The sequence below is a fragment of the Elaeis guineensis genome, chromosome 5 (assembly GCF_000442705.2).
Source record: "Elaeis guineensis isolate ETL-2024a chromosome 5, EG11, whole genome shotgun sequence".
Classification (NCBI taxonomy): Eukaryota; Viridiplantae; Streptophyta; class Magnoliopsida; order Arecales; family Arecaceae; genus Elaeis; species Elaeis guineensis.
This window is the reverse complement of record NC_025997.2, coordinates 92,336,980-92,360,143: the sequence shown is the minus strand read 5'-3', so window position 1 is coordinate 92,360,143 and position 23,164 is coordinate 92,336,980.

The window sequence follows — 23,164 nt, the reverse complement described above, 5'->3', positions numbered from 1 at the left end:
TGGGATACTATTCCCAACAATCTCCCACTTGGCCTAAAGCCAATCAGTGTAGTATCTAATACTCATCTTCGACTTGTAGTCGTCGAACTCCTACACCGCAATGGCTTTAGTGAATGGGTCGGCTAGGTTCTCTTTTCCGTCGATCTTCTGAAGTTCGACGTCACCTCGATCCATAATTTTTTGGATGAGATGGTAGCGGTGCAGAATATACTTCGTCCATTGGTGTGCCTTGGGTTCCTTCGCCTGAGTAATGGCTCAAGAGTTGTCACAGTAGAGCAGAACTGGACCAACAAGGGAGGGTGCTACTCCGAGCTCGATGATGAATTTCCTCAGCCACACCGCTTCTTTGGCATCATCTGATGCAGCGACATACTCCGTCTCACAAACTGAATCAGCCACTGTGTTGCTTGGAACTCTTCCAGTAGATAGCCCCACCATTAAGGGTAAAAATAAATCCCGACACACTTTTGCTATCATCGTGATCAGACTGGAAACTAGAGTCTATAAACCCTGTAAGTCTCAAGTCTGATTTACCATAAACAAGTCATTAGTCCTTAGTATTTCTTAAATACTTCAGGATGGTTTTAACAACCTTCCAGTGATTCTACCCTAGATCAGATTGGTATCTACTCACTACCTCTAGTGAGTATGCCACATCTGATCGTGTACATGTCATGGCGTACATGATAGATCCCACTGTCGAAGCATATAGAATCCTACCCATACGCTCTCTCTCTTGAGGTGTTGTCGGACAATCCCTCTTCGAGAGAGAAATTCTATGGCCTATCGGTAGATAGCCTTTCTTGAAATTCTCCATGCTGAACCTCTTCAGTATAGTATCTATGTACGTAGACTGGGATAAACCAAGTAACCTTTTAGATCTATCCCTATAGATCCTCATCCCTAGGATGTAGGAAGCTTCTCCCAAATCCTTCATGGAGAACTGTGACGACAGCCAAATCTTTATTCCCTGTAATGCAGGGATATCATTCTCGATTAAGAGAATATCATCCACATACAATACAAGAAATATCACTACTGGACCATTAGCCCACTTATAAATACAGGGCTCTTCTCCATTCTTAACAAAGCCATACGTCTTGATTGTCCTATCAAAATGTATGTTCCAACTCTGGGATGCCTGCTTAAGTCCATAAATGGACCTTTGTAGTCTGCATACCTTAGACTCATCAGTGGATGTGAATCCTTCAGGTTGTATTATATACACCTCTTCATCTAGCTCTCCATTTAGGAAAGCTGTCTTCACATCCATCTGTCAGATTTCATAGTCTAGATGAGCAGCTATCGCAAGCATAATTCGAATGGATTTGAGCATTGCCATAGGAGAAAACATCTCGTCATAGTCTATACCATAACATTGATGATATCCCTTGGCAACTAGACGGGCTTTATAGGTTTCCACCTTTTCGTCTGCACCCCTCTTCCTCTTGAAGACCCACTTACACCCTATGGATTTTACTCCTTCGGGTGGGTCAACCAATGTCCACACATCATTGACCTTCATGGACTCTATTTCAAATTTCATGGCCTCTAGCCATTTCTCAGAGTCAGATCTCTGCATTGCATCCATATAGGTGATCGGATCCTCATCATTTTCATCAAGTTTGATAGGATCGTTGTTCCGGACCAAGAAACCATAGTATCTATCCGGTTGACGTGGTACTCTACCAGATCGCCTTAAGGGTGCTTGAACAATGAGCTCCGGATCTGATCTAATCAAATCTGATTCAGGTTCAGCAAATCGTGTCAATTTTTCCACCTGTCAAACTTCATCAAGTTCGACCTTAGAGGCAACAGTCCCTTCATCAAGGAACTCTTTTTCCAAAAAGATTGCCTTAAGTCTGACAAACACCTTTTGCTCATCAGTCAAGTAGAAATAATATCCTTTGGTCTCTTTTGGATATCCTATAAAATTACACTTGTCAGATCTAGGTCCTAGCTTGTCCGTAATTAAATGTTTAACATAAGCTGGACACCCCCAAACCCTAAGGTGCGAGAGTACTGGCTTACGTCCTATCCATATCTCATATGGCATTTTGGTTACAGACTTACTTGAAACTCTATTTAGAAGGTAACAAGTCGATTCGAGTGCATATCCCAGAGGAAGATCGGCAGACCAGCAAACCCCATCATGGATCGAACCATGTCCAACAAGATCCGATTCTTCCTTTCAAATACACCATTATGCTGTGGTGTTCCAAGAGGAGTCCATTGAGAGAGAATCCCATTCTCCCCAAGATATGTCAGAAATTCATTGAAAAGATATTCACCTCTTCGATCAGATCGAAGAGTTTTAATACACTTTCCAGTTTGTTTTTCTACCTCATTTCGAAATAGTTTGAACATTTCAAACGACTCCGACTTATGCTTCATTAAATAGACATACCCATACCTCGATAGGTCATCTATGAAGGTTATGAAGTAGAAATATCCACCTCTTGCACTTGAGCTCATGGGTCTACATACATCAGAATGTACCAGACCCAAGAGTTCACTGGCTCGCTCACCTTTTCCAGTAAAAGGTGACTTGGTCATTTACCAAGAAGACAAGACTCACAGGTTGGAAGTGATTCACAATCACCTACTTCAAGAATTCCTTCTTGAGCCAACCTATTTATCTTATTCTTATTGATATGACCTAGCCTACAGTGCCAAAGGTAGACTTCTGACACATTATCTATTCCAGGACGTTTACCGAAGGTTTGAACCACATTAATAGGTTGTGATAGAAAGTAAATTCTATTATAAAGTTATCCAATAAACATTGTAACACCATTCAAAATGATATTGCAAACATTTTCTTTTATTAAAAATTGATAACCGTTCATGGCCAAAAGGCCTACAGAAATAATATTTAATAAAAAGTTTGGATAATAGTGATATTTACTCAGAATTATATTTCGAGAATTGATTACAAGGTTCATGATTCCTAATGCTAGAACTAGAACTTTGCTTCCATCTCCAACGTTCAGGAACCTCTCCTTCATCAAATCTCCTACTGACCTGCAGACCCTGCATCGAATTGCAAATATGATAAGGGCTTCCGGTATCCAATACCCAGACAGTAGTATCACAAATGAAAAGTTGTAAGATGTTATCATATTAGTACCTTGCTTCTTCTTTGGCCTGTTCGGGTCCAGTGAGGCAATGTATAGAGGATAGTTCCTCTTCCAGTGCCCCTGCTTCTTGCAAAAGAAGCACTCCGTCTGGCTCTGGTCGGGCTTGCGCTTCTTGGTCTGACCCTGTGCAGACATCCCAGCATGCAGCTGCACCTTCTTATTCTTCTTCTTCTTGTTCTTCTTCTCTTTCTTAAAGGGTCGACGATCAGAAGAAGATCCTCCCATAACATTCACCGACTCCTTATGGAGCTGGTGATCCTTCTCAAAGTTCTGCAGCAACCCCAACAAGCCGTGGTAGTTCACTGCAGGCTTTGTCATTCGAAAATGAGTAAGAAAGGGAAAGTAGGACTTGAGCAGAGAATTAAGGATCGCATCCTTATCGAGCTGCTCGTGTAGGAGAAAGCCTAGTTTACTTAGGTGCTCAATCATTTCGATCATGTACAGTACATGATCAGTGACTGAGGCTCCATCCCTCATCCGAGCATTGAAAATGGCACAACTAGTTTTGTGCCTTTCAACATCGTCAGGCATGCCAAAAGAGTCATTCAACATTTGAAGCATCTCCTGTGGCTGGTCGTTCTCGAACCTGCGACTGAACTCATAATTCATTACTGCCAGCATTATGCACCGGACGTTGGTGCTGTCGTTGAGCCACTTCAGTGTCTCGGACCATCCCTCTAGCGTTCAGGGCTGGCTCCTCAGGTGCCGGATCCGTTACTATATAAAGGATCCACTCATGCTCAAGGATGATTTTTAATTTTCGATACCAGCTATCGAAATTAGATCCCATGAGCTTGTCATTATCTAATAATGATCGGAGCGACAGGGTAGTGGTCATAGCTGCATAAAAAAAAACCAGACCTATATTAGTACATAAATTATTAATACTAAAGCTTGGACTTTAGTCTAAAGTTTCTCCTAGTATTTTTATGAATTGATAGCCTCAACCTCTAATTCGAAGAATTAATTCTTTAGTGGGTACTAGAACCCACATAGACTACACACGAGCCCAACTTTGGTTGGTCAACCCATGTGCATCTATGGGTAGGTTCATAACCAGTTATTTCTCTAAACAACTTCTAGTAATTAATTTTGCCCCAGAACCTAATCAGTAGGCTTTGGCCTCCACTGAAAAAATTTGGTTAGGTCCAACCATTAACATGATTTGATTTAGTGAATCGGACCAATAAATGATCAAGCCCAACTTTCGTCGGCCAACCTAACCACCATCAGAAAGACTCAAACCAAATTATCATACTATGAATGATAATTCCATTAGTCAATAAGCACCAGGCCTTTGGGCCTCCAATGACTATTAAACTAATGGACTCATTATCACTCACTTAATGGGAGGCTATGACTTAGTTATCAATATAACTTAATCATTTTTAGGACCTAATAATTTTTTTGAGGATTTTATTAAAGAATAGATGAGAAGAAAATATCCAGCCAATTTCAATCCTCCCACTGACTTCACCAAGTCAAATTAAAAAAGATTTACTTAAAGCTGGCATTAGGAGCACCTAAATCAATCAAACTGATTTACCTAATGACATGGGTGAGCCCTAATCACCAAGTGATCTAATTAAAACCTAATTCACCAGGTTGGCCAGGTAAGTAAGATCAGTGGTGAGGATAAGCCATTAACTCGATAGAGATCGAATCACTGCGAGTAGCTCCCGCTTAAAAACCACTGGTCAAACTGCCAAACTTACCTTAGGCACCAATCGGTTCATTAGTTTTAATTTGATCAACTTAGTAAATAGGGTTCCATCGCATAGCCATGAATTAAGTCCATCTTGGTCTAGTTAAAGACATGGACCCGTTCAACTACAACTATTGAAATTGAGTCTAGAGTATCCTTGACCTAATCTAATTCAATTTTTGATTAGATTTGATCAATTACTCTAATTTAATCCATTTCTTTAAGCTAACCTTAGGTCTAACCCAATTATGGACCTAATCCATCTAACCCATTGACCCACAAGTTTATGCAATTGTCTTAGGTCTTAATTCACAATTCTAGACTTACTAGACAACTCTTAATTCTTTTAATTAAGTATTTGGGCTGATGGGTCAGGGTTTGACATTTCGAAAATAATTTTCAAATTTGAAAGATTTTATTTTCTGTTCACCAAATATGTTGACTCATTACACAAATAGATCAGCATATTTCATAAATAGCAATCCTATTGCTAATTACATAATAGAAAATAACTCAATCAAAATAAATCATGAATATTTCTTTCGCTACTTCATCTGCATGGGATATAATTGCATTGGCATCCCTACTGCCATAGGAGACCCCATCGAATGGGAAGAGAGGACCTTTAAATCCTACTTTTCTCCTATGACCGGACGGCCATGGCAACCAACCCAATTCGATTATTTGCTACTTGGATTAAGTATATCTAAATATACCAATTTCAAAATTAAAATTTCAAATTTTAAATTTCAAATTTTAAATTTTGAATTTCAAATTTTAAATAAATTTCAAATTTCAAATTTTAATTTTTTGAATTTTAAATTTTGTATTTCAAATTTTAAATTTTAAATTTTGAATTTCAAATTTGAAATTTCAACCAAATTTCAAATTTCAAATTTCAAATTTTTGAATTTTGAATTTTGAATTTCAAATTTTAAATTTCAAATTTTAAATTTTTGAATTTTGAATTTCGAACAACTTTCAAAATTTAAATTTCAAATTTTAAATTTCAAATTTCAAATTTAAACTTTTAGATTACAACTTAATCTATGCATGCAAATATATATATCATATCTAAGAACCCGCTCTGATACCATTTGTGGAGAAAATTCAGTGCAGGGGTAAAATGGTAATTTTAAAACTTTTTCAAAATCACTATTTTACAGTGAAAATTATTAATTAATCTAATTAATTAATAAAAATTTACCCTACACTAGGATCTAAATATGATATATAGCATGCATGCATTTAAATTTGAAATTCAAATTTGAACAGTAAATACTTTACTGTAATGTGTTCAGAACACAATACCTTTGTGCGGGTAGTAGATCACCGTAATCTGATCACCATCAGGAGAGTCTGATCATTGTGATGCAGCCACATAGTATGTCTGACCTCTATGGATCATCCACACGAAGCTCTCGATCTGATCGACTTCACACGAGTGCTAGCTCGTTGTAGAGCCCTTTCGACGGTCGATGCTGATCAAACTCCTTCGATCGATGTCTATCTATTCTTTGAATGCTCTGGATCGTCAGCAGACGTGCTTGAGAGGATGTTGAAGATCTCTCTAAAATTTGGTGGGCTCACAACACTCGTAGCTCACCTTCTCACTTCCCGAACTCCAGACTGAAATCTTGAAGAACTCACTGAAACCCTATGCACACTTTTTCTTTTTTTTCTTTCTTTTTCTCTTGGAGGGATATAGACCTTCACCTTGCACACAAGGATTCCTCATGCCCAGATTTTCTCTCCAAAAATTTTCTTTTTTTTTGTGCATGAGTGATTTCATGAGAAACATTTTCTCGTGTAATAAATGGGGTGCTATAAGAGGATAAGGTCAAGGCGCTAAGATTGGTTGCTCATTCAAATTTAAACTTTATTTTGAATTTGAATGGCCAACCAATCATCCTTATCCACTCATTTGGCGCATTAAAGTAGGGCATGAGAAGGGCTTTGCGTGAGAAAAAATTCATGAGAACTTCCTTCTCATGAATTCAAATGGGTGTAGTGGAAGTGAGGTGGCACAGGGAGAATGGGTCAAGGTGGTTTCATTATTTAAACCAACCTAATTGAACCAAATAAGTTAAGCCCAATTAGACTAATTTAAATCTAACTTAATTAGGCTTAATTAGGCTCAATAAAATCCTAATCAAATCAAAAATTGATTAAGCCCAACCCCTGATCAAATCAGGGACCAAACCATCTCGACGATTAGGTCAACTCTTAACCTAATCGGGTCAAACCCAGCTGAATCCAATTCAATTGGACTTGATCCAAAAATAATTACTCAATTAAATTGAGTTAATCAGTGATCAAATCACTAATTAAACCTCTCATAAATATTGAGTCCAAAATCGATGGGTAATCGGGCATCAGAATTCATCGATATGTAACCCTAATCGAAGAATCCTAAACTAGTGGGACTCTTGACTCCGGTACCCAAAATGTGTGGAATTTATGATCAGAGAATCTTGATTCTCGATCACAGAATCTCAGATATGAAGGACTCTTCATTAGCCATCAGATCAGATAGGAACCTCTAATGTGTGTGACCCCGCAGGTTCAAACCTAAGCCGGTAGTATAGGAACCAATTCCTATACTAATCGAAGTGACCATCTAGCAATGGTACCCGATGATCGGATAGCTCGAATAGTCACAATCACAATACTCAGAACCTATGTGAATATGGTTACTGTATAATTCATCCTTTTGACCTTTGTGTTTAGGATGACTCAGGGTTAAATTGTCCACCCTGATTAGATCATCCAAATCGTGCTCAACTCAAACAGTCCTGTGACTCCTCACAAAGACTACCCTGGCCAAGATTTTGCTAAATTGAAACATGACTGTACACAGCTCCTAAACTGGAGTGGTCAATCCCATCTTGACACACGCATCGACAAGTCAAGTACTTGACTATACCCAGCAGCCTTCCATCACTGAATTAGAAATTCAGGTAGTCCAGTGCCTAAGTGCAGTGAGTTGCTTGCAAGTCACCATGGTGGTCTCAGGTCGGAGGGACATTTAAACCCATATTTCATCGGAGCAAATCTTGACAGCAAAAATAGCTCTGGAGTCAGTCACGTTCAGTGTAGATGTACCTTTACATCTCACCTGTATGCCATACCAGTGTCTCCACACTCATTGGTTAAGAGAACAACCAACCTATATGGCACACAATGACCTATGCTTGAAAAATATTATCATCCTTAGTAACAATGTATCATTTGGTTGTGAACAGATTTAAGGATTAAATGACATCCTCCTTTGTCGAGTCTAAATAGTCCTAAGGACTTCACCACAACATAGGAGTTCATTAAAAGATGAAACATTTTGTGATGAAAAATGCCAAAATAATTTTTATTAATTTATAATTCATGTACATATACAAAAATGAGAACAACCGTCAACCGGCTGATGATTGACTTTGGGACACTATTCCCAACAAATGAGTCCATTAGTTTAATAATCATTGGAGGCCCAAAGGCTTGGTGCTTATTGACTAATGAAATTATCATTCATAATATGATAATTTAGTTTAAGTCTTTCTGATGGTGGTCAGGTTGGCCGGTCAAAGTCGGGCCTGATCATTTATTGATCTGATTCACCAAATCAAATCATGTTAATGGTTGGACCTAACCAGATCTTTTCAGTGGAGGCCAAAGCCTACTGATTAGGTTCTGGGGCAAAATCAATTATTAGAAGTTGTTTAGAGAAATAACTGGTTATGAACCTACCCATAGATGCACATGGGTTGACCAACCAAAGTTGGGCTCGTGTGTAGTCTGTGTGGATTCTAGTACCCACTAAGGAATTAAAGTAATTCTTCGAATTGGAGGTTAAGACTACCAGTTCGTTAAAATACTGGGATAAACTTTAGACTAAAGTTCAAGTCTTTAGTATTAATAATTTATGTACTAATATAGGTCTGATTTTTCTTTATGCAGCTATGGCCACTACCCTTTCGCTCTGGTCATTATTAGATAATGACAAGCTCATGGGATCTAATTTCGATAGCTGGTATCAAAAATTAAAAATTATCCTTGAGCATGAGCGGATCCTTTATGTAGTAACGGATCCGACACCTGAGGAGCCAACCCTGAACGCTAGAGGGACGGTTTGAGACACTTACTAGAAGTGGCTCAACGACCGCACCACCGTCCGATGCATAATGCTGGCGGCAATGAATGATGAGTTCAGTCGCAGGTTCGAGAATGCCCAGCCACAGGAGATGCTTCAAATGTTGAACGACTCTTTTGGCACGCCTGATGATGTTGAGAGGTACAAAACTAGTTGTGCCATTTTTAATGCTCAGATGAGGGATGGAGCCTCAGTCACTGATCATGTACTGTACATGATCAAAATGATTGAGCGCCTAAGTAAACTGGGTTTTCTCCTGCACGAGCAGCTCGGTAAGGATGTGATCCTTAATTCTCTGCCCAAGTCTTTCCTTCTCTTCCTTACTCATTTTTGAATGACAAAGCCTGCAGTGCACTACCACGGCTTATTGGGATTACTGTAGAACTTTGAGAAGGACCACCAGCTCCATAAGGAGTTGGTAAATATTGTGGGATGGTCTTCTTCTGATCGTCGACCCTTTAAGAAAGGGAAGAAGAACAAGAAGAAGAAGAATAAGAAGGTGCAGCCGCATGCTGGGATGTCTGCACAGGGTCAAACCAAGAAGTGCAAGCCTCATTAGAGCCAGGTGGAGTGCTTCTTTTACAAGAAGCAGGGCCACTGGAAGAGGAACTGTCCTCTATATATTGCCTCACTGGACCCGAACAGGCCAAAGAAAAAGCAAGGTACTTATATAATAACACCTTTCAACTTTTTCATTTGTGATACTACTGCTTGGGTATTGGATACTGGAAGCCCTTATCACATTTGCAATTCGATGCAGGGTCTGCAGGTCAGTAAGAGATTTGATGAAGGCGAGAGGTTTCTGAATGTTGGAGATGGAAGCAAAGTTCCAGTTCTAGCATTAGGAATCATGAACCTTGTAATCAATTCTTGAAATATAATTCTGAGTGAATATCACTATTGTCCAAGCTTTTTATTAAATATTATTTTTGTAGGCCTTTTGGCCATATACGGTTATCAATTTTTAATAAAAAAAATATTTGTAATATCATTTTGAATGATGTTACAATGTTTATTGGATAACTTAATAATAGAATTTACTTTCTATTACAACCTGTTAATGTGGTTCAAACCTCTGGTAAACACCCTAGAATAGATAATATGTCAGAAGTCTACCTTTGGCACTGTAGGCTAGGTCATATCAATAAGAACAGGATAAACAGGTTGGCTCAAGAAGAAATTCTTGAAGTAGGTGATTGTGAATCACTTCCAACCTATGAGTCTTGTCTTCTTGGTAAAATGACCAAGTCACCTTTTACTGAAAAAGGTGAGCGAGCCAGTAAACTCTTGGGTCTGGTACATTCTGATGTATGTGGACCTATGAGCTCAAGTGCAAGAGGTGGATATTTCTACTTCATAATCTTCACAGATGACTTATCGAGGTATGGGTATGTCTATTTAATGAAGCATAAGTCGGAGTCGTTTGAAATGTTCAAACTATTCCAAAATGAGGTAGAAAAATAAACTGGGAAGTGTATTAAAACTCTTTGATCTGATCGAAAAGGTGAATATTTTTTCAATGATTTTCTGACATATCTTGAGGAGAATGGGATTCTCTCTCAATGGACTCCTCCTGGAACACCACGGCATAATGGTGTATCTGAAAGGAGGAATCAGACCTTGTTGGATATGGTTCGATTCATGATGGGGTTTGCTGGTCTGCCGATCTCCCTCTGGAGATATGTGCTCGAATCGACTTGTTACCTTCTAAATGGAGTTTCGAGTAAGTCTGTAACCAAAACGTCATATGAGATATGGATAGGATGTAAGCCAGTACTCTCGCACCTTAGGGTTTGGGGGTGTCCGGCTTATGTTAAACATTTAATTACTGACATGCTAGGACCTAGGTCTGACAAGTATAATTTTATAGGATATCCAAAAAAGACCAAAGGGTATTATTTTTACCAGGCTGATGAGCAAAAGGTGTTTGTCAGCCTTAAGGCAATCTTTTTGGAAAAAGAGTTCCTTGGTGAAGGGACTGTTGCCTTAAGGTCGAACTTGATGAAGTTCGACGGGTGAAAAAATTGACACAAATTACTGAACCTAAACTGGATTTGATTAGATCAGATCTGGAGCCCATTGTTCAAGCACCCTTAAGGCGATCTGGTAGAGTACCACGTCAACCGGATCGATACTATGGTTTCTTGGTCCGGAAGACGATCCTATCGAACTTGATGAAAACGATGAGGATCCGATCACCTACATGGATGCAATGCAGAGACCCGACTCTGAGAAATGGCTAGAGGCCATGAAATTCGAAATGGAGTCTATGAAGGTCAACGATGTGTGGACATTGGTTGACCCATCCGAAGGAGTAAAATCCATAGGGTGTAAGTGGGTCTTTAAGAGGAAAAGGGGCGCAGACAGAAAGGTGGAAACCTATAAAGCCTGTCTGGTTGCCAAGGGATATCGTCAATGTTATGGTATAGACTATGACGAGATATTTTCTCCTGTGGTAATGCTCAAATCTATTCGGATTATACTTGCAATAGCTACCCATTTGGACTATGAAATCTGGTAGATGAATGTGAAAACAGCTTTCCTAAATAGAGAGCTAGACGAAGAGGTGTATATGATATAACCTGAAGGATTCACATCCACAGATGAGTCTAAGGTGTGCAGGCTACAGAGGTCCATTTATGGACTTAAGCAGGCATCCCGGAGTTGGAACATACGTTTTGATAGGACGATCAAGATGTATGGCTTCATTAAGAACGGAGAAGAGCCCTGCATTTATAAATGGGCTAATGGTCCAGTAGTAGTATTTCTTATATTGTATGTGGATGATATTCTCTTAATGGAGAATGATATCCCTGCATTACAGGGAATAAAGATTTGGCTGTTGTCACAGTTCTCCATGAAAGATCTGGGAGAAGCTTCCTACATCCTTAGGATGAGGATCTATAGGGATAGATCTAAAAGGTTGCTTGGTTTATCCCAGTCTACGTACATAGATACTATGCTGAAGAGGTTCAGCATGGAAAATTCCAAGAAAGGCTATCTACCGATAGGCCATGGAATTTCTCTCTCGAAGAGGGATTGTCTGACAACACCTCAAGAGAGAGAGCGTATGGATAGGATTTCATATGCTTCGACAGTAGGATCTATCATGTACGCCATGACATGTACACAACCAGATGTGGCATACTCACTAGGGATAGTGAGTAGATACCAATCTGATCCAGGAGAGAATCACTGGAAGGTTGTTAAAACCATTCTGAAGTATTTAAGAAATACTAAGGACCAGTGGCTTGTTTATGGTGAATCAAACTTGAGACTTATAGGGTTTACAGACTCTAGTTTTTAGTCTGATCATGATGACAGCAAAAGTGTGTCGGAATTTATTTTTACCTTTTATGGTGGGGCTATCTACTGGAAGAATTCCAAGCAGCACACAGTGGCTGATTCCGTTTGTGAGGTGGAGTATGTCGCTGCATCAGATGCTGTCAAAGAAGCGGTGTGGCTGAGAAAGTTTATCATCGAGCTCGGAGTAGCACCCTTGTTGGTCCAATTCTGCTCTACTGTGACAGCTCTGGAGCCATTGCTCAGGCGAAGGAACCGAAGGCACACCAGCAGATGAAGCATATTCTGTGCCGCTATCATCTCATCCGAAAAATTATGGATCGAGGTGACATTGACCTTCAGAAGATCGACGGAAAGGAGAACCTGACCGATCCATTCACTAAATCCATTACGGTGAAGGAGTTCGATGACTACAAGTCGAAGATGGGTATTAGATACTGCACCGATTGGCTTTAGGTCAAGTTGGAGATTGTTGGGAATAGTGTCCCAAAACCAATCATCAGCCTGTTGACGGTTGTGCTCATTTTTATATATGTACATGAATTATGAATTAATAAAAATTATTTTGGCATTTTTCATCACAAAATGTTTCATCTTCTAATGAACTCCTATGTTGTGGTGAAGTCCTTAGGACTATTTAGACTCGATCAAGGAGGATTTATCGTTTAGTCCTTAAATCTGTTCGCGATCAAATGATATGTTATTCTCAAGAACGACAATGTTTATCAAACATAGGTCATTGTGTGCCATATAGGTTGGTTGTCCTCTTAACCAATGAGTGTGGAGACACTGGTATGGCATACAGATGAGATGTAAGGGTACATCTACACTGAACGTGACCGACTTCGAAGCTATTTCTGCTGTCAATATTTGCTCCGATGGAATATGGGTATAAATATCTCTCTGACCTGAGACCACCATGGTGACTTGCAAGCAACTCACTGCACTTAGGCACTAGACTACCTGAATTTCTAATTCAGTGATGGAAGGCTGCTGGGTGTAGTCAAGTACTTGACTTGTCGGTGCGTGTGTCAAGATGGGATTGACCACTCCAGTTTAGGAGCTGTGTACAGTCATGTTTCAATTTAGCAAAACCTTGACCAGGGTAGTCCTTGTGAGGAGTCATAGGACTGTTTGAGTTGAGCACGATTCGGATGATCTAACCAGGGTTGACAGTTTAACCCTGAGTCATCCTAAACACAGAGGTCAAAAGGATGAATTATACAGTAACCATATTGACGTAGGTTCTGAGTGTTGCGATTACGACTATTCGAGCTATCTGATCGTCGGATACCATTGCTAGATGGTCACTTCGATTAGTACAGGAATTGGTTCCTGTGCTACCGGCTTAGGTTAGAACCTGCAGGGTGACACACATTAGAGGTTCCTATCTGATCTGATGGCTGATGAAGAGTCTTAATGCTCATGGACTATGAGTCCTACATGTCTGGGACTCTGTGATCGAGAATCAAGATTCTCTGATCACGAGTCCCACACATTTTGGGTACCGGGGTCAAGAGTCCCACTGGTTTGGGACTCTTCGATCAGGGTTACATATCGATGAATTCTGATGCCCGATTATCCATTGGATTTGGACTCAATTTTTATGAGAAATTTAATTAGTGATTTGATCACTAATTAACTCAATTTGATTGAGTAATTATTTTTGGATCAAGTCTAATTGAATTGGATTCAGTTGGGTTTGACCCGATTAGGTTAAGAGTTGACCTAATCATCGAGATGGTTTGGTCCCTGATTTGATCAGGGGTTGGGCTTAATGAATTTTTGATTTGATTAAGATTTTATTGAGTCTAATTAAGCCTAATTAAGTTGGGTTTAAATTAGTCTAATTGGGCCTAACTTATTTGGTTTAATTAGGTTGGTTTAAATAATGAAACCACCTTGACCCATTCTCCCTGCGCCACCTCACTTCCACTACGCCCATTTGAATTCACGAGAAGGAAGTTCTCATGAATTTTTCTTCATGCAAAGCCATCCTCACACCCTACTTTAATGCACCAAATAAGTGGATAAGGATGATTGGTTGGCCATTCAAATTCAAAATAAAGTTTGAATTTGAATGAGCAACCAATCTTAGCGCCTTGACCTTATCCTCTTTTAATGCCCCATTTATTACATGAGAAAATATTTCTCATGAAATCACTCACGCACAAATTAAGCCATGCCCTCCTATTCTCATGCCCTTAGTGGATAGGGATAAATTGGTTTCCATTTGAATTCAAAATTTGATTTGAATTCAAATGTGTAATTACTCATCTTTATCCTCTCACGTGGATAAGACGTTTGACATTATTTTAAAAGGAGGAGAAGAGTGGGGCATGTGCAAGAAAAATTTTGAAGAGAAAATCTGGGTATGAGGAATCCTTGTGCGTGAGGTGAAGGTCCATATCCTTCCAAGTGAGAAAGAAAGAAAAGAAAGAAAAAAAGTGCGCAGGGTTTCAGTGAGTTCCCCAGGGTTTCAGCTTGGGGTTTGGGAAGTGAGAAGGTGAGCTACGAGTGTCGTGAGCTCACCAAATTTTAGAGAGATCTTCAACATCCTCTCAAGCATGTCTGTTGATGATCCAAAGCATTCAAAGAATCGACAGACATCGATCGAAGGAGTTCGATCAGCATCGACCGTCGAAAGGGCTCTACAATGAGCTAGCACTCATGAGGAGTCGATCAGACTGGGAGCTTCATGTGGATGATCCACAAAGGCCAGACACTCTGTGTGGCTACATCACGATGATCAGACTCTCCCGATGGTGATCAGATTACGGTGATCTACTACTCGCACAAAGGTATTGTGTTCTGAACACATTACAGTAAAGTATTTACTGTTCAAATTTGAATTTCAAATTTAAATGCATGCATGCTGTATATCATATTTAGATCTTAATGTAGGATAAATTTTTATTAATTAATTAGATTAATTAATAATTTCCACTGTGAAATAGTGATTTTGAAAAAAGTTTTAAAATTACCATTTTACCCCTGCACTGATTTTCTCCACATTAAGCCCATGGCCATAGCAGAGTGAAATAATGAAAAAAAATTTTCCATTAAGATTTCACATCGAACTCAGATCGATCGATTGATTCATATGACTGATGTTGGGTTTGATGAGTTCACCTTAACCCTAATTCAATCGGGACTCATGATAAAGGAACTCAATCACACAGGTAGCTGCATCGAGAGGTTCGTCTTCATTTCTGATGGATTACCACCATATACTGCTAGGTGTCACTGATGAATTTTGAGAGCAATTAGAATGATCTTGATGATTGATCATTCTAATTATCTGAATCAGAAGAGTTCTGATCCATCGAAAGGAGTTTCAATGATGTCGATGATGAGATCATGACATGTCTCATTACCATAAGAAAATGAACCTAATTGGGTCACACAAATAAGAGTTAGGATCTGGATGTCATCAATTGAGCTAGCCTAGTTTGATTGATTTGGATTAGATCCAATTAGGTTCAAGGAAATCATGCTAGCACACGATTGAGTCTAACTTTCTCCTCGTGTAATCTTTTCTATCTCGACTGAACCAAATATGATTTGACTCACCTAAAAAATCTTGAGAAGATTTCACTCAGTCTGACTAGAGCCAGTCTAGCTCAGAAAGAATTTATCTTAATTTATGAGATGAATTTAAGACAACACCTGCTAATTTCTGTCACCTGCCATTTTCATTTTAGGATATTGGTCAAACGTTGACCCATGGACCTTGGACTGAAGGCCACTTGGCAAGAGGTCATTGGAGATTTTTTATGGAGTGTCCATCTGCTAAATTAGGCCTCAAAGTGGGTGCCATATTCAGATTGGGCGTGCGCCCAAAGTGGATAAGGATAGAGTCACATGAGATGAGGACTCAGATCCCTTGATCAACTTGGACTGTGGGGCGCCAATCTCACTGTGCTAATCCAGTATTGGCACCAACAGTAGGAGGGATTGTGGGAATTCTTATCTGATATGATTAGATAACATCACTCCACCAATCAAAATTTTTTTAGAATTAATTAAAATTTTTTGATTGGTCAAATGATGTGGCACTGTATGGCACAGCAGGGTCTATTTAAACCCTGTCTGCGCCTAGGGTTTAGAGACTCTACTCAATAACCAGCAAAATCATGAATTCTCTCTACTTCTTCATACCCTCTCTACTCCTCTCCCTCCCATCTTTATGTCCAAGAGGTTGGGCATCCATCTGGTGCTTATTCAAGGCATGGTGGCTTCCTAATTAGAAGGCTGCAGAGATTTATCGAAAAGCTGCTGCTCCAACTTCAGAAGATCTTTTGAAGATCTTTCAGATCAGATTCAGATCTAATTTTTAGAGAAAAGATTTGTGAGGAAAAGACAATCTAGATCCTGCTTGAGTGAATACTAGTAGAGGCCAGACGACTGCGTGGCTATTTTAGAACCTCGGGCATTGCTGCGATCATCTATAGGGTAATCTAGTTACCCTAGAGGTATTTCTCTATTCCTCATGATTTTAGATTTAATTTTAGATTTAATATCAGATAATAAGAATTATATCTAATAGATCTTAGATTTAAAATATCATAGGATAATTTTTTTTGAAATATTCCACCCTAGATCTCATTAGATCTGGAAGATCCCACAAGAAAAAAATTGATTTTTCCTTCAACTGGTATCAGAGCCAGATTGATGGCTCTATTTCAGATCTAATTTAGATCTGATTTTTATTTTTATTTATCTGATATCGATGGATTTTAGATGTCAAATCAGATGTGATAGGATATGAAATCAAAAAATTTAAAATTAAATCTAAGTAGATCTAACATGTATGAGATGTATGACTAGACTAGGAGTAGTTTGATCTATGAATAAATAGTTTTATAGTTTTATATTTTAATATGATTAAAATATAAATTAGATCTAATTTATTTTTTATTTTTTTGATATTATAAATATTATATTCAGATCAAAAAATAGAAAATAAAATTAAATTAATTCATAAGATTGATCTATTGCATGCCTAGACTAGTTGTTGAATTATTTTAGTAACTATCTAGAATAGATTTCATATTGAATAGTTTAATTTAAATCTTATTTTTTAGATATTATATGTGATGTATCAGATCTGAAAGCATGCAAATTAGATCAAATTTTAATACATGAGATGTATGCAAAGCATGTATAAGTTAGATCTGAAATTATATATGTGATATGTAACTTAGATCTAACTAGTTTTATAGTTAAATTAATATTTTTGATTAAGGTGTTCCTCATGGCCATCCGGTCATAAGAATAAAGTAAGATTTAAGACCCTCTCCTCTCATTCAATGGGGTATTCTTATGGCGTGTAGGGGTGCTGCGCGTTCATCCTTAATCAGAAACCAAAATTTACTTTTCTACAAAATCCTAGATCTTGAAATCTTAGGATTTATTTACATATTTTGTTTATGAACTCAAGACTTAATTAATGAATTAAATTTATAAAATTAAATTAGGTCTAAAATTAAAAATTTTAGATCGAAGTTATTTTTATAAAATTGAGTTCGAGCTTGGGTAGCTCAATTAGGTCTAGCGGTTGATCAAATCGAATCAAAAGTTGGTTAGGTGGGATCATGAAAGCTAATAATTGACTAGCCTAATAGGATTAAGTCTAGGTCAAGGTTGAATCACATTCATATGTGACTCGATCAAGTTAAGACCTAATTTGGCTCAGTGGTTAGAGCCTGGATTGTAGGCTAACCCAATTGGTTCTGGTTTGATAATTTGATGTCTAAGGTAAGTTGGACAGATGCGACTGACTAATTTTTAATTGTGAGCTACTCGACTCGAATGCATTCTTGTCAAGTTAATGGTATATCCCTCCCATCGGTCTCACTTATCTGGCCATATATATCGACCCAGTTCTGATTTGAGGTGGCTAACAATTCGAGCTAACCCATGTCACTAGGTTAGTCATAATTGTTATGACTATGTCAAGTCAAGTTTAATGAGACTTAAATCGAATCTCTCTAAGAAAATATTAAGTCTAAGGTCTTCCACCATTGTGGATGTGCCGACCCTTCCTAGGGTTGATTGTTCTCGACTGGTTATAGTGGCTTAGTTGCACCGGAAAGATACAACCATGTCCATTAGGCATTGGATGCTACGGATTAGAGGATGGGTTGTGCTCAATATTTCGGATACGGTAAGGGACTCAATCAGGAATTTAGTTCGTGCAAATGGTGGGTCTGACTTAACTAAGGATTGGAACAATATTCTAGGCACGATGAGATTCATGAATTAGAGACCAAGTTTTGGGTACACCATGATTAGAGAATCATTAGACAAGAGTTGTCCACTCATCAGTTAACCCATCATCAATAACTGTTAGATGAGGTGGTGAGCCAGCCGGTGAGACCGCACCACCCACTAGAAATCACTAATCATGGAGATTTTCACATCTCTATCTGGGGAGTGTAGGGATCTGAGAAAATAGTTGGAGCCTAATTTGTTTAAAAATGAAACTCCTAAATAAATTGGTTAAGTTTGATTACAAAATCTAACCAGAAACTTTTGACTCTCTATAGGAAATATGTCTGCATCCAACCCCCTGACCAAAATACTAGACACCCACAGATTGACTGGATCTAATTTCAAGGACTGATTGAGGAACTATAGAATTATTCTAAGTTTCGAGAAACTGACTCATGTCTTGGATCATGACCCACCTACCATACCAGCATGTCCGACTGCTGAATAGAGAGCGTCTCTGAAAAGGTGGATGGATGACGATAACAAAGCCAGGTACTATATGTTGAATGCCATGTCTGATGCCTTGCAGCACCAGCATAAGAACATTATGACTACCCACCAAACGTTGGCTCACCTACAAGAGTTGTTTGGTGAACAAAGTCGCGCAGCCAAGTATCAAGTCTACCAAAGACTTTTTAAGACTAAAATGCATGATGGACAGTCAGTCCAAGATCATTATTTATCAATGATCAAGGACATTAAGGAGCTTGAGAAGCTCGGTGTTATCTTAGACAAAGATTTTCAGATTGATGTGATCCTTTAGTCCTTGTTTGATGCATATGGTCAGTTCATCATGAACTTTCATATGCATAAGATGCAGTGTACCTTGGCTGAGTTAATGAACATGTTGGTTACGACTGAGCTTTCTTTGAAGGGTTCAAAAGGCTCAGTCCTTACTGTGGAGCGAACTTCTTCCAAGAGAAAGTCTTTTGAAAAGAAGAAGAAGTCTGCGAAGAAGCAAAAGGTGGATGGGAAGAAGAAGAAGATGAAATCGAAGAAGAAGATTGCTGAAAAGGAAAAATATTTTCACTGTAATTCAGATGGCCATTGAAAGCGAAACTGTCCTCAGTATCTTGCCACCCTGAAGAACAAGAAGGATGGTCTTTCTGGAGGTATGCTCGTTACAAAATCTAATCTTACAATTTTCTCTGCATCCAGTTGGATACTTGACTTTAGTTCTAGTGCTCATTTATGCACTTCTATGCAGGATCTTGAGGAGAGTAGGAGACTGAGAGATGGGGATATGATCCTATGCATCAGAAATGGAGTAAGAGTTACTGCTGTGACCGTGAAAATCTACCCTCTGCGATTACCGTTAGGATTAGATTTAGTTCTTAGAGATTGTTATTATGTGCCTGCAGCAAGCAGGAATTTGATTTCTGTTTCATGTTTAGCACAAGAAGGCTATGTGATTAGCTTTCATAAGAACCATTGTAACATATTTTATAAAAATAATAAAATTAAAAATAGTTTTTTTATTAATGATCTCTATTAGCTACAAATTGATGTATCTATATTTCATACCAAGCAAAATATGAATGCCATGAGAATTAAAAGGTCTAGAGATAGTCTAAATGATAGGTATCTATGGCACCTAAGGCTAGGTCATATAGCGGAAGACAAGATTAACAAATTGGCGAAATCTGGGCTATTGAGTTTGTTGACTTTCGAGTCATATCCAGTTTGTGAATCATGCCTTCAAGGCAAAATGACCAAGCTCCCTTTTACAGGACATGGAGAAAGGGCCACAGACCTACTTGCCCTAGTACATACAAATGTATGCAGCCCATTTGATGTGCCGGCTAGAGGCAACTATGTCTACTTCATTACCTTCACCGATGATATGTATAGGTACGGGTATGTGTTTCTAATGAAACACAAGTCTGAAGCTTTTGAAAAGTTCAAAGAATTCAAACATGAGGTAGAAAAATAAGTAGGAAAGCCCATCAGATCGAGGAGGCGAATACCTTAGTCGAGAGTTCCTAGACTATCTTAAGGACAATGGTATAGTCTCTCAATGGGCTCCATCTGGAATGCCACAACTCAATGAGATTTTAGAATGGAGGAATCGGACCCTATTAGATATGGTCCGTTCCATGATGAGCTTTACGGACCTTCCTGAGTTTCTTTGAGGATATTATCTCATGACAGCAATATATGTATTGAATAAGATTTTCTCTAAAACCATTCCTACCACACTGTATGAGATATGGCATGGTAAGAAGCCAAGTCTGAGTCATCTCAGAATTTGAGATTGTCCAGCTTATGTCAAGAGACAGTAAGCGGACAAGTTAGAGTTCAGGTCTTTTAGAGTTCGATTCATAGGATATCCTAAAGAGTCATTAGGATATCATTTCTATATTCCGAAAGATCACAATGTGATTGTGAATCGACATGCTATTTTTTTTGAAAACTAGTTTATTCAAAATGGTAGCATCAGAAGAATAATTAAGTTCAAGGAGAATGTCTCCCAAGAGCAACGAGCTAAAGAACCTGAGGAACCCAATCAATTAGAACCAGTCCTAACACAACCACTTCCACCTCATAGATCAACTAGAGTTTTTCGTCCTCCTAAAAGGTACTTAGGTACTATACAAGAGAAAGTAGAGAAAATATTCCTCACGGGAAATGGGGCTCATGGTGATGACCCCAAGACCTATGACAAGGCGATATCAGATATCGACTCCGAGAAATGGTTAGAAGCAATGAGATCAGAAATTGACTCGATGCACTCAAACCAAGTCTAGACCTTGGTAGATCCACTTGAAGGTATTATACCTATTAGGTGTAAGTGGATCTTCAAGAGAAAGATAGGTGCAGATGGGAATGTGGAGACATTCAAGGCTAGGCTCATAGTGAAAGGTTATAGTCAACATGAAGGCATTGACTATCAGGATACCTTTTCGCCCGTAGCCATGCTAAAATCCATCCACATATTGCTTGCTGTTGCAGCCTATTTTGATTATGAAATATGATAGATGGACATGAAAAAAGCATTCTTAAATGGATATCTTGAGGAAGATATCTATATGGAACAACTACTTGGTTTCACATCCAGTGATGATGATCACAAGATCTGCAAGCTACAAAGATCCATTTATGGACTTAAACAAGCATCTCAGAGCTGGAATACACATTTCAATGATGTGATCAAAATGTTTGATTTCATCAAGAACGAGGAGGAACCATATGTGTTCAAAAAGGTCAGTGGGAGCGCAGTTATCTTCCTCATACTGTACGTAAATGACATCCTCCTGATTGGAAATGATATTTCTATGTTGACCTCAGTCAAAATATGATTGTCTAAGGAGTTCTCTATGAAAGATCTAGGAGAGGCATCCTTTATACTGGGTATTAAGGTCTATAGAGATAGACCAAATAGGATGCTGGGACTTTCACAGAAGATGTACATAGAGGAGGTGCTAAAAAGGTTTAGCATGAAAAATTTCAGAAGAGGTTTAGTACCTTTTAGACATGGCATTCATCTCTCCAAGAAGATGTGCCCTAGCACACCTGAGGAGATTGAACGCATGAGCAAGATCCCTTATACTTCGGCAATAGGAAGCCTCATGTATGCCATGCTATGTACACGACCTGATATAGCCCATGCTGTGAGTGTCACAAGTAGATATCAGTCGAATCCAGACGAAGAGCACTGGACTTCTGTAAAATGTATCCTTAAGTACTTGAGAAGGACTAAGGATATATTTTTAGTCTTTGAGAATGGAGAACTTCAGGTTCAGGTATTTACAAACTCAGACTTTATGTCTGATATAGATGATCGAAAGTCGACATCTAAGAGTCTGTTCATTTGCAATGGTGGTATAGTTAGCTGGAAGAGTTCCAAACAGACGATGATTGCTGATTCCATCATGGAGGCAGAGTATATTGCTGCATCGAAAGCTGCGAAGGAGGCATTTTGGTACAAGAAGTTTGCCGCAGAGCTTGGAGTGATGTCATCGGATGCCATCCCTCTTTACTGTGACAATAATGGCATCATAGCCCTAGCTAAGGAGTCAAGGTCTCACTTGAAGTCCAAGCATATCGAGCAGTAATTTCATCTGATCCGTGATTACCTCGAAAAAGGTTATGTCGAAGTTAAGAGAGTCGACTCCACAAACAATGTGGCAGACCCGCTGACAAAGCCATTAGGCCAGCAGAAGATCGAAGCCCATCTTGAGAAGATGGGATTAGATATGTAGCCAATTGGCATTAGGTCAAGTGGGAGTTTGTTAGATGTGTGCCCTAGATGTCAGATTGGCTGACACATTTCTGTACAAATATAAGGGCAAATTTATAATTTTGACTATAAATAAATAAAAGGGCTATTCTACTATCATATTGTGTACATTATGTCTGTGATACATCCTTTTACTTAGTAGGAATGTTAATTCATATTTTCAAGAGTTAAAAATTTAAGGCATGAATTTACATAACTAACTCATAAACAGCTCTTGACCATAGGATCATCACGAGGATGGTGATCGATCTGGAAGGTTGGTGTACGATTGCTTCCTTAGGGTAGATGTGTCTTGAGTCTACGGTGTGAAGACATCAGAGTGAGAGTACAGGTATTCGTTGAGAATGAGAGTACTG